Source organism: Dipodomys merriami, unplaced genomic scaffold (genome assembly GCF_024711535.1).
Source record: "Dipodomys merriami isolate MVZ:Mamm:240054 unplaced genomic scaffold, mDipMer1.0.p SCAF_136, whole genome shotgun sequence".
Lineage (NCBI taxonomy): Eukaryota > Metazoa > Chordata > Mammalia > Rodentia > Heteromyidae > Dipodomys > Dipodomys merriami.
In genome coordinates this window covers 1,283,452-1,299,952 of record NW_027202671.1, presented here as the reverse complement: position 1 = coordinate 1,299,952, position 16,501 = coordinate 1,283,452, and positions in this window count along the sequence as shown.

The following is a 16,501-nucleotide window of genomic DNA, read 5'->3' as shown; positions in this document are numbered from 1 at the left end:
CCAGAAATGAACCTACAGACCTATAGCCATCTAGTCTTCGATAAGGGAGCTAAAACAATAGAATGGAAGAAAGACAGCCTCTTCAGTAAATGGTGCTGGCAAAATTGGTTAACTACATGTAGAAAACTAAAGCTAGATCCTTATATATCACCCTGCACAAGAATCAACTCCAAATGGATCAAAGACCTTGAAGTCAAAGCAGATACTCTGAAAACATTACAGGTTGTTTGCCCTTTGTCCCACCATTTCTGTGCTCCCCCTTACCCTCCCCAAAACAGATAAATTTACATACGAGACAAAAGGTACAGAAATCAAAAACAGTGACCAAGGAGAAAAGGGGGGGGGGGGGAGTAAAATAAAAAAACTCTTGTTTCCATTTCTTGGACTTCATTTCAGTAAACATTTTATATGATCATATGCACATAGCTATTGAACCTTTGTAATCCTCTCCTAAGAATATACTCCTTTGGTCTCACTGTGTGAGTCTAGAATCCTATTTAATTTAACATGTCCAAGTGCATTTTTTTGTCTTTTTTATCAGCCAATGTGTTTACTTGTGAATCTTCATAGGGACTTTCTAGTTATAACAAATGAGGGAAACCATGCAACCTATGTTTCTTGGGATCTGACTTACTTCACTTATTGATTATGAATGGGAAATATTCTTTCTGATAAAGCATAGGATTCCATTGTGTATATATACCACATTTTCTTAATCCATTTGTCTGCTGAGGGGCATCTGGGTTGATTCCGTATCTTGGCTGTGGTTGACAATGCTGAATGCAATTTTTTAAGAGAATTATGGCTGACCAAAAAGTTGAAACTAAAAAGAAAGTAATTTATAAGAAATACAATTTCATTACATTGTTGTATCATGGCAATGCTGTAAGAATATTCAACAAGATACCAAGATTCTGTGATTTCTTCAAGTCAGCAGTTACCAGCACAGAACATTAATCTGTACTGAATATATGTGACTAGGTCATTTTTTAATATTTAATAAAGTCATAGAAATTGATGGGAATCTTGAGTAAGCCACATAACTTAAAAAACTTCAGGACAAATTTTTTGCCCTAAAATGTGACAGGGGCTCTGTTCAACTCCATTCAATGTTCAAACATTAAGGTATGTAAAGCTGGTTGAAACTGCATCTTCTTTTGGTACTTGTTTGAGTCACATTTTTACCAGTAAGACCCTTCAAAAGATAGCACTTTCAAAAGAGCAGAAACTAAACCAAATGGAAGATATGACAAGGCAAATTCTGGCTATACTTGGGGGAAAAATGTAAAAGCCAGGATTTCGAGGTATGGCTCAAGTGGTAGAGAGCCAACCTTGAGCAAAAAAGCAGAGTGCAAGACCCTGAGTTCAAGCCCCAGAACTGAAAGGAAAGAATAGAAAAGCCTGGATCTTGAAAAAGTGAAATTGACTGGCCTAAGTATAAACAAACATTGAGAGCATTGTGCTTACACCATTTCAGGAAGGAACTGGGAAAAAAAGGAAAGAAACTTAAACAGTCCAGGTAGTTTACTGATCAGTAGATGAAGCAAACCATAAGACCCAGTACGCCAAAAAGATACAGGGTAGGGTGGGAATGTGTCTTAGTGGTAGAGTGTTTGCCTAGCATACATGAAACCCTGGGTTTGATCCCACAGTACCATATAAACAGAAAAGGCCAGACATGGTGCTGTGGCTCAAGTGGTAGAGTGCTAGCCTTGAGCAAATAGAAGCTCAGGACAATGCCCAGGCCCTGAGTTCATCAAACCCCAGGACTGGCAAAAAATAAAAAAGATAAAAGGTAATCTCAAACTACAGTGAGAAGTACCACAATGGCAAAGAATGAGGCATGCGGTGCAATTGATTCATAGGAACCTTTGGGGAAAAGCTCCAAGTGAATAGGAATGGGAGGTATATTTCTAGTAGAGAAACCACTAGATGGAAAAGCCCCCTAAGTAAGAAAACAGTACCCATTTGGCAGAAAGAAAGTCTTATAAGCTATGTTAATGCAATCTGATTTATCCTTAGGACCAAGAAGCCATTTCAGAATATGAAAAAAAAACACCAAAAAAAAAAAAGGGTGCCAATGTCACTTACATAAGGAAAAGATAAGAACTTGTTTTTTTCAGATATAAAGTTGTCTAATGAAATGAGTAAGACATGGTTGTAGGTATAAGGACATGAATACAAAAGCCACTGTAGAGCCATGAACAAATGGACATTTATTTAATAGGCACTTCAGAGCAGTATGAAAGGCACATATTTCAATTGGGTGTGGGTGTGGGCACATGTGCATGCCAGTTCTGGGGCTTGAATTCAGGGTTCCTTGGCTTTCCAACTCAAGGCTGGTGCTCTACCATTTGAGCCACAACTCATTTCCATAGGCAGACATTTCAGCATTTGGCATTGGAGAAGAAAGGTAACTGGGAAAACATGCACAACACCCTGCTCAACTGGCACAAAATAAATTCCAGGTGAATCATACACCTGTGAAGCTTTTGTAAAGCATGTAAGTTTATGCTTAGGATCTTGTTTGTTTTGTTTTTTGTTGTTTTTTGTCAGTCATGGGGCCTGAACTCTGAGCCTGGACACTGTCCCTCAGCCCTTCAGCTCAGGGCTAGCACCCTACCACTTGAGCCACAGCACCACTTCTGGCTTTTTCTGCTTATGTGTTGCTGAGGAATCTAACACAGGGCCTCATGCATACAAAGGCAAGCACTCTACCATTAAGCCACCTTTCCAGCCCCTAAGTCACTGTTTTTTGTTTGTGTTTTGGTGATGCTGATTGAACCCAGGGCCTTGAGCAAAAAGAGGCACAAGCTCTAACATTGAACTTTACCCTAGCTCTTATGGAAATAAGTTACTAAACAGGATCAATATTGCTTCCCAGGGGGACACTGGGTAATATGTGGAGACATTTTTGGTTATTGCAACTGACAGAATGGGATCACGACTGTCACCTAATATATAAAGCTAAGGTAAAGCTGCTAGGCATCAGTAACTCATACCTGTAATCCTAGCTACTCAGGAGGCTAAGATCTGAAGATCAAGGTTCGAAGCCAGCTCTGGCTTAAAAAAAAAAACAAACCAGAAATGGAGCTGTGACTCAAAGTGGTAGAGTGCTAGCCTTGAGCAAAGGAGCTCAGAGACAATGTCCAGGCCCCCAGTTCAAGCCTCAGGACTGGTTAAAATTTTAAAAAAGGTTGGGGGGGGGGGCTGGGAATGTGATTTAGTGGTAGAGTGCTTGCCTAGCATGCATGAAGCCCTGGGTTTGATTTTGATTCCTCAGTACCACATACACTAAAAAAGCCAGGAGTGGAGTTGTAGCTCAAGTGATAGAGTGCTAGCCTTGAGCAAAAGAAGCTCAGGAACAGTGCCCAGGCCCTGAGTTCAAGCCCCAAGACTAGAAAAAAATGAAGAAAAAATTGGAGAAGTCACTCATCATCTGAGGGGAGCAATTTGTTTCCTTGAGATGATTAATCCTGTTCCAGGGTACAGCTTGTCTTGAACTGAAAATCTGATGGTCCTGTGATGTTCTGTTCCTTTTGGGGGATAGTTTAAGTCCCTCATCATAAAGATGTTATCAGGTCAGGGACTGATTACAAGTTCACACTTGTAATCCTAGCTACTCAAGAGGCTAAGATCTAAGGATCACAGTTCAAAGCCAACCCAGGCAGGAAAGTCTATGAAACTGAACTCCAACTAACCAGCAAGAAGGCAGAAGTGGAGCTGTGGCTTAGGTGGTAGAGTGCTAGTCTTGAGCATAAACGCTGTCATTTCACATGGGCCCAGGCCTGAGAGTAAGTACCAAGACCAAAGCTCACCAATGATTTGCTTCCTAGGGAACCCTTCCAGCACCTTACTTGATGTTTTGATTTCCTCCCCAACGATTAGAAGCATTTTAGGATATGCAGACTAAGGGCCTTTGAAGGAGGATACATCTGCCTGACTGGCCCAAAAGTGTTCTAACTTTCAGCTTTCCCCAAGATATGCATACATAAAGCCTCCAAAGAGTACAATCCCCTTGTTCACAGTATGTCCTTAACCTTCCTGGCAGGAAAAAGGCCGGGAGCATCCCCAATGTACTCCCAACCTGTCAGGTAGATGCCTAGAGGGAACAGCTGGCTTCAGTGGGTACCCACTACTTGGATAGCACCCCATCTCTGTCAGATTCCAATATTAGAAGACTTGGTAAAGAGGCTAACTCATGTACCTGAACTAGGAGGAAATTTTTGGCATTTTTACATGTCTCCATTACTCTTTTATTGCTTTTATCTATTCTTTTACTTATTTTTTAAATAATTTTTATTGAGATTAAGTGATTATACAAATTTCACAAATTTCACAGTATTGTGGGATAGTGATAGTTAAAGTCACAAATACATGCTAATCTTCACAAGGCAAATTGTCATTATCATGGGCTAGTAAGTTTGTGAATTCCATAAACTTTGACAATACAGCTCCAAATTGGGTGATATGTATATTTCTTTCCTTTTTCACTTATTATTTAAACTGAAATTTTTTCCTCTTCTCTCATCTTCTTTCTTGTCTTTCCCTTTTTATTCAGTTCTTCTTTCCTCTTTTCTCCCTTTTTGCTTTCCTTCTGATATCTTTATTTCATTACTTAACTTTTTAGTTTATCCATTATCCTTTTCTTTGCTATTGCTATTGGTGGAGGTGGTATTAATGTTTTTACTGTGTTTCTGTATCTGCATTTTTTTTTTTTTGCTGCTTTTGTTGTTTATTTTCTTCTTTGTAAGTGGTACTGGGGATTGGGCCTGGCATCTGGAGTGTGTTGGGTAATGCTTTATGACACCCACAAGCCCAGCTTAGAGAAATTGCACCTTACTCCCAGCTACATCATAGTCCCATTCAGTCCTTGGTGAACAATTCAACCTAAAGAATAGGGCAGGATACAGGTGGACCTATTGCAACAATGAGATGTACAAGTCATGTCGAAAAACGAACTTTACAACTTTGGTGCCAAGGGGGGGAGGAGAGGGGAGAAGGATCGGGTGGGGGTGTGGGGGGAGGATGGGAAGGGATGGGAAGGGGAAATAAAGGAGGAGGCTACAATGCTTGATAAGAAATGTACTCATTATCTTGCCCATGTAATTGTAACCCCTCTGTACAGTATTTTCACAATAAAAAAAAAAAAAAAAAAGAAGAGGGCTGGGAAGGTGGCTCAGTGGTAGAGCGCTTGCCTTGCATGCATGAGGCCCTGGGTTCGATTCCCCAGCACCACATAAGCAAAAAGAAAAAAAGCCGGAAGTGGCGCTGTGGCTCAAGTGGTAGAGGGCTAGCCTTGAGCTGAAAAGCTGAGGGACAGCGCCCATGCCCAGAGTTCAGGCCCCACAACCAGACCCCCCCCCCCAAAAAAAAAAAGAATAGGGCAGAGCCAGAACCAGTGGCTCAAACCTGTAATCCTAGCTACTCAGAAAGTTGAGGTCCAAAGGATCAAAATTTGAATCCAGCCTGGGAAAAAATGTCTGCAAGACTTCATCATCAATTATCAAGCAAAATGCCCAGCTAGAGGAATAGTTTAAGAGGTAAAGCAAGCATGCCTGGCGTTTCCAAGTGTTTTTTTAAAAAAATGTGCAGCCTTCCAACACTGCTAGAGAAAATGTCAATTGCTAGATTCTTTTCTGAAATGTTTGACATAACTGTGTCTATTAGGCTGAATATAGTAAGCTGTGAAACATAGAAATTCCAGTCCTCTATAGAGATAAGCCCTCTATAGTAACACAAGAGTATTCATGGGATGGGGATATAGCTCTGTGCAAATACCTAGAATGCTTAAGAAACTGGGTTCCCTTCCTAGGAGAGAGAAGGAGAAGGAGAAGGAAGGATGGAAGGAAGGAGGGAGGGAAAAAGAATATGACAAGGGGTGGGGAGAGGAAAGAAAGGAGGACCTTCATGTTTAAAATGTCCTCAGATGAGAAATAATTATAGTGCCTGTGAATGATCTGGGTTTTTCTATATCTATGTCTGTATGTGCATACATGAAGTCCATACAACTGTGAAAATGAACATGTAGGCAAATTCAAAAAGTATGTGGAACAAAAGAAGTATATGTACATACTGCATACACACACACACACAAAGTGAACCTGGCATAAGTGGCTAATGTGTATAATGCTAGCTACTCAGAAGGCTGAAATCTGAAAACTGGGATTCAAAGCCAGACCAAGGACTCTGTCTCCACTAAGAAAAAAAGGTAGACTTGAGTATGGTTGAGATGGTAGGGCTCCAGCTGTGAGGTAAAAAGCTGAGGGAAGTCCATGGCCCTGAGTTCTGGCAAAAGAAAAAGGAAAACAGGTGAATCAGTATGTAATTACCACCAATTATTCAATGAATTCATATCAAGGGAAAAAAAAAAACACCTGAATCCCTAACTTCCCTACAAACACACCAAATATTTTACCGAAAATTTTAGAGCAACCTAACAACCTCAGTCCTGAGTAGACATACCACAGGGAAGATAGCAGTTTACCTATGTTTGCCAGTGGGGCCTTGAGTTAAATAGTGGGAATTGGCCAGGCACAGGTGGCTCATGCCTGTAATCCTAGTTACTCTGGAGGCTGAGTTCTGAGAATCAAAATTCCAAGCCAACCTGGGCAGGAAAAGTCAAGAGACCTAGCTCTAGTTAACCAGCAAAAAGCAGGGAATAGACTTGTGGCTCCAATGGTAGAGCAAAAAGGCCTTGAGCAAAAAAGCTCAGGGTTACCACCTATGCCCAAGAACCAACACACACACACACACACTGAGCCAGGATCCAACACACACACACACACACACACACACACACACACACACACACTTCTGACTCAGAGGTTTCCTGTAAAGTTTAGAACCAACACACACACACACACACACACACACACACACACACACACTTCTGACTCAGAGGTTTCCTGTAAAGTTTAGAACCAACACACACACACACACACATCTGACTCAGAGGTTTCCTGTAAAGTTTAGAACCAACACACACACACACACACACACACACACACACACACACACACACACACACACAGAGCCAGGATGACTTTCTGATTCAGAGGTTTCCTGTAAAGTTTAGAACCAACACACACACACACACACACACACACACACACACACACACACACAGAGCCAGGATGACTTTTTCTGATTCAGAGGTTTCCTGTAAAGTTTAGAACCAACACACACACACACACACACACACACACACACACACACAGAGCCAGGATGACTTTCTGATTCAGAGGTTTCCTGTAAAGTTTAGAACCAACACACACACACACACACACACACACACACACACACACACACACACAGAGCCAGGATGACTTTCTGATTCAGAGGTTTCCTGTAAAGTTTAGAACCAACACACACACACACACACACACACACACACACACACACACACACACACACACACACACACACACACACACACACACACACACACACACACACACACACACACAGAGCCAGGATGACTTTCTGATTCAGAGGTTTCCTGTAAGGTTTAGTGCTCTGTCCTTATTTCCTCATTCTTTGATAGTCCCTACCCCCTGCCCCCATTTGTTATAGCCCCAGGAAGCGTTGTTTATCCTTCTGTAGGCTATAAATTCCCCAACTCTGTTCTTAGCACTTTTCCATTCTTTTCTTCTTACTCAACTTCCTCTTTCTAATCCCTTGTTCCCTTTTGTAACTGGCAAACCCCTGTTTCCTTATCTCCCCATTTTTTTCTCTTATTAGCTTATCCTACCAAATTTTCTCCCAGCCTATCTACTAAGCTATATCTTAACGACTTTCCAGCACACAGAAAAAAAAAAGGTAAAAGTAAATTATTTGGAGACCTGCGTAAGAAGTAACAGTCTAGAAGAGCTGAAACAAGATTACCATAAAAACAAGGCTAAAGCCTGTGTTGTTGGTTCACACCTATAATCCTAGCTACTAAGGAGGCTGGGATCTGAGGCTCAAAGTTGGAAGGCAGAATAGGCAGGCAAAACTGAGAGATTCGTACCTCTAATTATCTAGCAGAAAAGCTGGAAGTGGAGCTGCGGTTCAAGTAGCTGTGGCTCCAACGTTGAGCAGAAAAAGCAAGAGACTCAAGCCAAGAAAAGAAAAAAAAGTTTGTTGTCAAAATAAACTTCAAGTAAGATTTAATAACTGATGAGATTATAGACTGCTTCCTTCTCACTAGTTAACCTAGAGCCTTCCTAAATTGCCTCAGGTGATGGGATCTTGTTTCCCCAGAGCAGCTTGAAACAAGAGCAAAACAAAAGGAGGGTGTGGCTTCCTGCCTGTGGGAGGGAGCTGGGTGGGTCAAGCCCAGAAGTGTGATTGGCTGAGCAGCTAGGGACCTGGGATTTTTGAGACAAGAGCCAGCCGGGCACCTTGTGTAGTGAGCTCCCCTGGTGTGTCTCCGCATTCCGTGGCACCCCCAGGACTGCCACAGACACAACCCCAAACACTTGTAGGCTTGAGGAGGTGAGGGTCCCACCTGTGTGGGGAAATTTTCTTTCAGTACACTGACTATGCATGGTGGTGATTCCAGGTAAGAGCTGAACCACTCATTCTCATTTGCTCTAATCTCAGCAATACCTAAGTGATAGGAGAAAAGCAAGATGGCCGAGGTGTGAGCCATGGGAAGCATGGAGCAGAAGGGAGGGTAGGATCAAGAGTTTTAGGGGACCGAAGTGTGTAGAGATAGGTCAGTTCCTTTCTCCAATGGTCTGTGAATGATTTGTTAGGCATCTATTTGATGTAGGCAACTTTGGATGGGATGGGAAACAGTGACTGAGGAATCCGCTTCTGACCTGAGCTTACTTGGAAGATGGCAAGGCAGCAAATAGGCTGGATTTGAACTGAATTAGCTCCTTGCTCTTCACACTGTTTTGAGTAGGAGTTGGGTAGAAAGGCAGGGTCAGAGTCCCAACACTTTTTGTTGGGCTTGAACTGGGGACCTGGACACTTGTGTAGCTTTTCTCCCTTAAGGTTGGTACTCTACCACTTAAGCCACAGCTCTACTTCCAGCCTTTTACTGGTTAATTGGAGATGAGTCTCAAGACTTCCCTGCTTGGGCTGGCTTTAAATCCTGGTTCTCAGATCTCAGCCTCTGGAGTAGCTAGAATTACAGGTGTGAGCCACCGGTGCCTAGCTTTTAAGTCCCAATTTTCTTTTTCTTTTGCGCTGGTCTTGGGGCTTGAACTTAAGTCCTGGACGTTGTCTCCAAACAAGGCTAGTGCTCTTCCACTTGCGCCACAGTGCCACTTCCAGCCTTTTCTGTGTAGTTTACTGGATATTATAAAGGTCTCATGGGCTTTCTTGCCTGGGCTGGCTTTGAACCAAAATCCTCAGATCTCAGCCTCAGTAGCTAGGATTATAGGCATGAGCCACTAATGCCTGGCTTTTAAGTCCCAATTTTTAACTTTATCTGGAAGCAGGGAATAGGGGATAGGGGATGGAACACCAGTAAAGAGGAAAGCAGAAGGTGTGTCTCTGGTGGAGCATTAAGACTAAAATGATATTTCACTTAATCCTGGGGAGGCTAAAGACTAATGGTGCAGATGGGGGGATGGGGGGTGGGGGAGGGAGGAGAGTAGCTATGTGGGCTTAGGGACTTAAGCATCTACCTGTTCCTTTCCATAGAGACCAGTGTGGCTGGAAGGCCGGACCTACCAGAGGCTGTCCGGGGAAACCAGGGCCCTCAGGGCACCAGTATCAGGCCCAGTAGTTACTGTGGGCTTCTGAGTTTTTGAAAGAAGGAAGGAAGCTTCTGATTTTTAGCAGAGGAAGGACTAGTGAAAGGATTGTTCTGGTTCCTAGTTGGGAATAGACTTCAGGAGCTGGAGTGGGCAGGGCAGTTAAGAGGTGAGGGTTCTGAACTGGCTGGATGTAGTGTTGTGGCTCAGGCAGGAGCAATTGACGTGGAAAGTGCAGCTGCTTTTCCAGGTGCTGGTGGAGTTTGGGCAGTCTGGCTCTGAACCTGGAGAATCTGCGGGTAGATGTTTGGAGAGAGAGGAGAGGGGTCCTATGTTCCCTGGGTGTAGAGAGGGCTCTGAGCAGAAGGTAATGCCTCAAGAGCCTCAATGGAGCCTTTCCCCCCCCCCCGCACTCTTTCTACATATTTTGCTTTGTATTTACAACCTAGATCACTCTAGCCAAATGATCTAAAATCCCAGAAAGACAAGACTATGGACAAGGCTATGGATAAGCAGGCAGGGGATGCTCACGTGTGCAGGAAGGGCAGGCATTGGTTCACTGGCTAAGGGTCTGGAATAGGAATGTCCAGATTCTATAGCCAGAGATCAGGAACCTGGATCTTAGAGATAAGGCTGGAAATGACTAGGAAAGTTGGAGGCTGGCTTTTGGAGCCTAAGGGGTAGAGAGAGGCTTAAGGTTAGATGGCCTGGGACCATATTAAGGTTAGATCTTTACCTAGGGAAATTGGCTGAAGAAGAACCTTAGGCCAATTCCCCGGGTTGCTACCTTTAGAACACCTCTAAGGATCAAAAGGTGGGGCTGACTTAGACTGTCAGCTAAGAGGCCTTGAGCTATGAGATGGAGGAGACTGGATAAACTGTCAAAGCTCATGCTGCATACATTTTCTGCCAATATGTAAGCCTTACTTATAGGGAACCAGTAGAGAGAAATCAAAAATGTCCAATGTCCCCTTCCCATCGTCCTCCCCGGAAAACAGCCTTTCTACTTATCAGTTGTTTTGCATTTGAGGGGAAGAAGGTGCTAGAGCTGCAACCCCAGGTTTCACACATGCACTGTACCATTGAGCTACTGTACCATTGAGCTACAATCTAGCTCTTGTTTTGCCATTTGAAGGAGGTTGTTTATCATGAGACTAGAAGCTGTGCTAGGACAAAGAATGTATAGATTGAGTTCCTGTGTATTCTCAATGTCAAGTACAGAACTTGGCCAGTGTAGATAGGCCATGTTCTCAATGGAGACATACTGAAACGGAAGTTTCAGACCCAAACTCCAGACCCCCATGTCAAGTCCGGCCATTTGTCTGTACATGTCAAATAAAGAGACATGGAAGAGGGCAGAGAAAGGAGATATATCATTTATTTTCAGGGGCCCAAGTCAATGGTTCTCAGCAAAAAGTAGTTTAAATCTCTCCCCCCTCCCTTTTAAAGGAAAGGTATGTTTACTAGAGTTGCATGATCCATACCTGTTTTAAGCCAATCTAGAAACGTGAACCTCATTTACATCAGTATATACATTTTGAAGGTTTTTACATAGGGCGCTCACAGGAAGAGGCTGTGTTAACTCATGAGCTCCAGGCACACATAGAACAAAGCCTCTCAGGGCTGGGAAGGTGGCTCAGTGGTAGAGCGCTTACCTTGCATGCATGAGGCCCTGGGTTCGATTCCTCAGCACCACATAAGCAAAAACAAAAAAGTCGGAAGTGGTGCTGTGGCTTAAGTGGTAGAACGCTAGCCTTGAGCTGAAGAGCTGAGGGACAGGGCCCAAGCCAGAGTTCAGGCCCCACGACCGGACCCAAAAAAGACCCCAAAAGGAACAAAGCCTCTCCTGCTGTGCCAGGGCTTCCAAGTGGCCCCCAGTGGAGGATAAGACTGGACTTCAGGGTGCTCTCCCCCACAGGTGCCAGTTAAAGTGCCTCTTATCATATCCTACTAATTGGACGTCATGCCATAGAATTCACTACACATAAGGAAACTGAGACCCTAGACAACAGTGGTGCAATTCAGCATATGAGGAAATGACCAGACTCCACAGTCATGTCCTCCTAGCATTGGGACCAGCTCAGAGATGCTCAAACGAGGATATGGGGTCCCATCTCAGTATCTCACACCTGCGCCCACATCCTTGCACCTTGGTACCTTTCTCTTCTTTCCCTCTCCCTACCCCTCACCCCCGTGCTAATACTGAGGCTTGAACTCCAGGCCTCACACTTTCTCTTGGCTTTTTCCTCTCAAGGGTGGTGTTATACCACTTGAGCCACACCTTCACTTCTGGATTTTTTCTGTCGGTCCTGGGTCTTGAACTCGGCCTGGGTGTTGTCCCTCAGCTCTTCAAGCTCAAGGCAAGCGTTCTACCACTTGAGCCACAGCGCTACTTCTGACTTTTTCTGTTTATGTGGTACTGAGGAATCAAACCCAGGGCCTCATGCATGCTAGGCAAGCACTCTATCACTGAGCCACCTTCCCAACCCCCACTTCTGGATTTTTTGCTGGTGATTAATTAGAGATAAGAATCTCACATGGGAAGGGCATAGCTTAGTAGTTGAGTGCTTGCCTCGCATGCATGAAGCCCTGGATTCAATTCCTTAGTGCCACATAAACAGAAAAAAGCTTTAGGTGGTGCTGTGGCTCAAGTGGTATTGTGCTAGCCTTGAGCAAAAGAAGCTTAGGGCTGGGTGCTAGTGGCTCATGCCTGTAATCCTAGCTACTCAGGAGGCTGAGATTTGAGGATCATAGTTCAAAGCTAGCCCAGGCAGGAAAGTCCGTGAAACTCTTACCTCCAATAAACCACCAGAAAACTGGAAGTGGTGCTGTGGCTCACATGGCAGAGTGCTAGCCTTGAGCTGAAGAACTCAGGGATAGCACCCAGGCTCAGAGTTCAAGCCCCATGACTGACAAAAAAAAAAAAAAAGGAATCTCACTTCTGCTCATACTAGTCTTGAAAGGTGATCCTCAGATTTCAGCATCCTGAGTAGCTAGGAATACAGGAGTGAGCAACCAGTGGTTAACTTTCTTAGCACCAGGTCTCTCAACCACCATTCCATACTAACAAAAACCTTTGCAGTCAATTTTTCACTGTTCCTCGTCCTTTCTTTCAAAGACACTTGAGGCTACTTTAAAATTCTGTTTCACCTCACCAGAAAAAACCCTCCATGGAATAACAATCCTCTTCTGGCAACTTCTGTTTCTAAGTTCTATCTTAGCATCAAACTGCCAGTCTCTCCCAAGAATGAGGGTCCTGGTATAAAAGCAGCCTAAAACATGCTTTTGCTGGGCTTTAAGAATTAACTAAAAGTCCTCTTTGTATCTGTGCCCTGGATCTGAGTTAATTCTCTGCCACAGTCCCTTTGTGATCATGTGGGTTCTAGGAAGGAGAAAACTCACTGATGAACATCTTGTGTGAAAGGCAAGCTGTCCTTCAAACGGGCAGTGTCTTAAAACAGCCAAGCAGGGCACCGGTGACTCATGCCTATAATCCTAGCTACTTAGGATATTGAGATCTAAGGATCATGGTTTGAAGTCAGCCTACCAGAAAAGTCTGAGACTCCTATCTCCACTAAACTACCAACAAACAAACAAAACCCTAGAAATGAAGCTGTGGCTCAGGAGGTAGAGTGCTAGGCTTGTGTCAAAGAAGCTAAGGAACAACCAGCAGGCCCTGAATAAAGCCCTAGGAATGACACATAATGAAAAAAAAAAAAAAAAAGAAAAAGGAAACAGCCAAAAATTCAGGAGTCTACTTTGTTCCCGTTCTGTTCCAGTAATGAAGTGATAGCTCTTCTTCAGATCTCCTCCAAAAACAAAGAAGGAGCTGCTGGTCAACCAGGCCACATACCTATAACTTGAGACTCCTTTAACTATGGATACTTTTCTCACCCCCAGCTCCCAATTCTCTCTATTTAACCTGAAGCCAGTGTCTGGATCTGGGAAGATGACGGGAAGATTTACTGAAGTGTTGTCTTCCCAGATCTTCTATGTGATAAATCTTTCTCTGCTCTTCACCATGCCTCTTTGTTTGGCCAGTGGCCAGATCTAACTCAGAGCTCCTGAACTTTGAGCCTAGGGTCTAAAAAAGCATGTTTTGCTGGTAGCAAAGCCACCCTCTCAGACCCAGGCCAAACCACTACAGCTTTATTGGCCACAGACAAAAACTAGGAGATATTTGCAGAGATTTGTTAGAAAATAAAATCACAGTCCAAAGCTGCTCTAGCATACTAAACAGACCTCTTTAAGAGTGAGGTACATGCTGGGTACCTATGGCTCATGCCTGTAATCCTAGCTACTCAAAAGGCTAAGATCTGAGGATTGCAATTCAAAGCCAGCCCAGGCAGGTAAGTCTGTGAGACTCTTATCTCCAACTACCAAAAAAGCCAGAAGTGGAGCTGTGGTTCCGTGGTAGAGCACTTACCTTTAGCATAAAAGCTTAGTGATAAGGCCTAAGCCCTGAGTTCAAGCCCAGGACTGGAACAAAAAAAAAAAAGAAAAGAAAAGAAAAAGAGGTTGACCTATTATGCACTGAAGTAAAAAATGAACTTAAATACAATTGTGCATTGCTTTATCATTGTTTCATTTTATTATCTTTAAGTAGCTATACAAGGGAGTTTCAATTCAACATGTCAGTTTATGAATACAGTACACCTTGATCACTGTCAGAACTTTTCATTCAATTTTTTTTTGGCCTGTCCTGGAGCTTGAACTCAGGGCCTGGGCACTGTCCTTGAGCTTCTTTTGCTCAAGCCTAGCACCTTACCACTTGAACCATAACACCACTTCTGGCTTTTTCTATTTATGTGATACTGAGGAATCAAACCCAGGGCTTCATGCATATTAGGCCGGCACTCTACACTATGACACAATCCCAGCCCTCAATATTTTATTTAATTTTTATTATGATAAAGGTGATGTACAGAGGGGTTACAGTTACATAAGTCAGGTAAAGAGTACATTTCTTTTTGGACAATGTTACTCCCTCTCCAAGTTTTTCCTTCTCATCCCCCCCCCCCCACAAGTTATATGGTTCATTTTCAGTATAGTATCTAGTGAGTACCACTGTTGACTTTGTTCACCCTTTGTTCTTTTTTTTTTTTTTGTCAGTCATGAGGCTTGAACTCTGGGCCTGGGCGCCGTCCCTCAGCTCTTCAGCTCAAGGCTAGTGATCTACCACTTGAGCCACAGCACCACTTCCAGCTTTTTCTGTTTATGTGGTGCTGAGGAATTGAACCCAGGGCCCCAGGCATATGAGGCAAGCACTCTACCACTGAGCCACTTCCCAGCCCTCTTTCAATGTTATTGAGACAAGATCTTGCTACACAGATCAAGCTGTCCTTGAACTTGTAATATTCCTGATTCAGCCTCCTAAGTACAGGAATTATAGTCATATACCACCATGCCTGGCCAATGAAAGTCTGGAGTAATATACTACTCAACAGCTCTGGAGGTTAAAAGTAGAGGTGGTTTGATTTTATAGTGTGTTCTGCTGAGACAGGCTTTCTGTTTTTAGCACAAACACAAGTGGACTTTGGTTAATAGAAAGACAAATAGCAAAAGGGAGGTAATTTTTCAGAACAGAGCACTGGTAACCTCTTTAGTGTTGATGGTCCTTATTCTAACAGCCTAATGAAACTATTCCTACTTAACAGTCAGCCACCACATTCTTTTTTTTTTTTTTCCTTTTGCCAGTCCTGGGGCTTGAACTGTCCCTGAGTTTCTTTTGCTCAAGGCTAGCATTCTACCACCTGAGCCACAACGCCACTTCTGGCTTTTTCTGTGTATGTGGTACTGAGGAATCAAACCCAGGGCTAGGTGGGCACTCTACCACTGAGCCACCTTCCCAGCTTAGCTACCACATTCTTAGATAGGGTCCTCAGCCCTTCATTTGTAGTCCTAAGTCCTTGCATTATCTGGAAGGTTGGGAAGAGAATTAAAGATGAAAAGCACTTTCAGAAATCTTATGTGGCTGAGCAAGTAGAGCCTGGGTACTGTCCTTGAGCTTCTTTTTGCTCAAAGCTAGTGCTCTACCACTTGAGCCACGGCACCACTTCCAGCTTTTTCTGGTTATGTGGTACTGCATGCTAGGCCACATTCCCAGCCAGACTATGACTTCTTTATGCCAGCTAAAACTGGGTATTTGGATATTCTCTCTTTTTCTATCTCCCTTTCTGCTTGGTAGTATGGAATTTCAGCAACACCATTTGTGATTTGGTCTGTTGGGCCTACTGTAGGCACTCAGTCCAAACCAATGTCTTATGTAAATTTTATTTAACACACACCAACTATTTCAATTAAGATAGATCAATAGATAATTAAGTAATTACTATAATATTGATATTCTTTTTGCTTTCTTAGGATGATTTAATCTTGTTTTTATACAAAGTAATAGTATTTACAAAAATTTACAACAAAAACGTCCAAAATTGTCTACAGCTTTTAAACCAAAGGTACCCACTGATACATTTTAATTAATTAATTAATTAATTTTTGTTGGTCATAGGCTTGAACTCAGGGCCTGGGCACTATCCCTGAGCTTTTGCACTCAAGACTAGCACTTTACCACTTTGAGTCACATTTCCACTGCTGGTTTTCAAGTGGTTAATTGGAGATGAGAGTCTCATGGCCTTTCTTGACCAGGCTGGCTTTGAACCGCAATCCTCAGATCTCAGCATCATCCTGAGTAGGTAGGATTACAGGTGTGAGCCATCAGGGTCCAGCTTTCATTTTATTTTATCTTGATATGTTTCATTTATTATCTATTTACAGATCTTTAAATATACGGCATTTTAGTCATTTATATT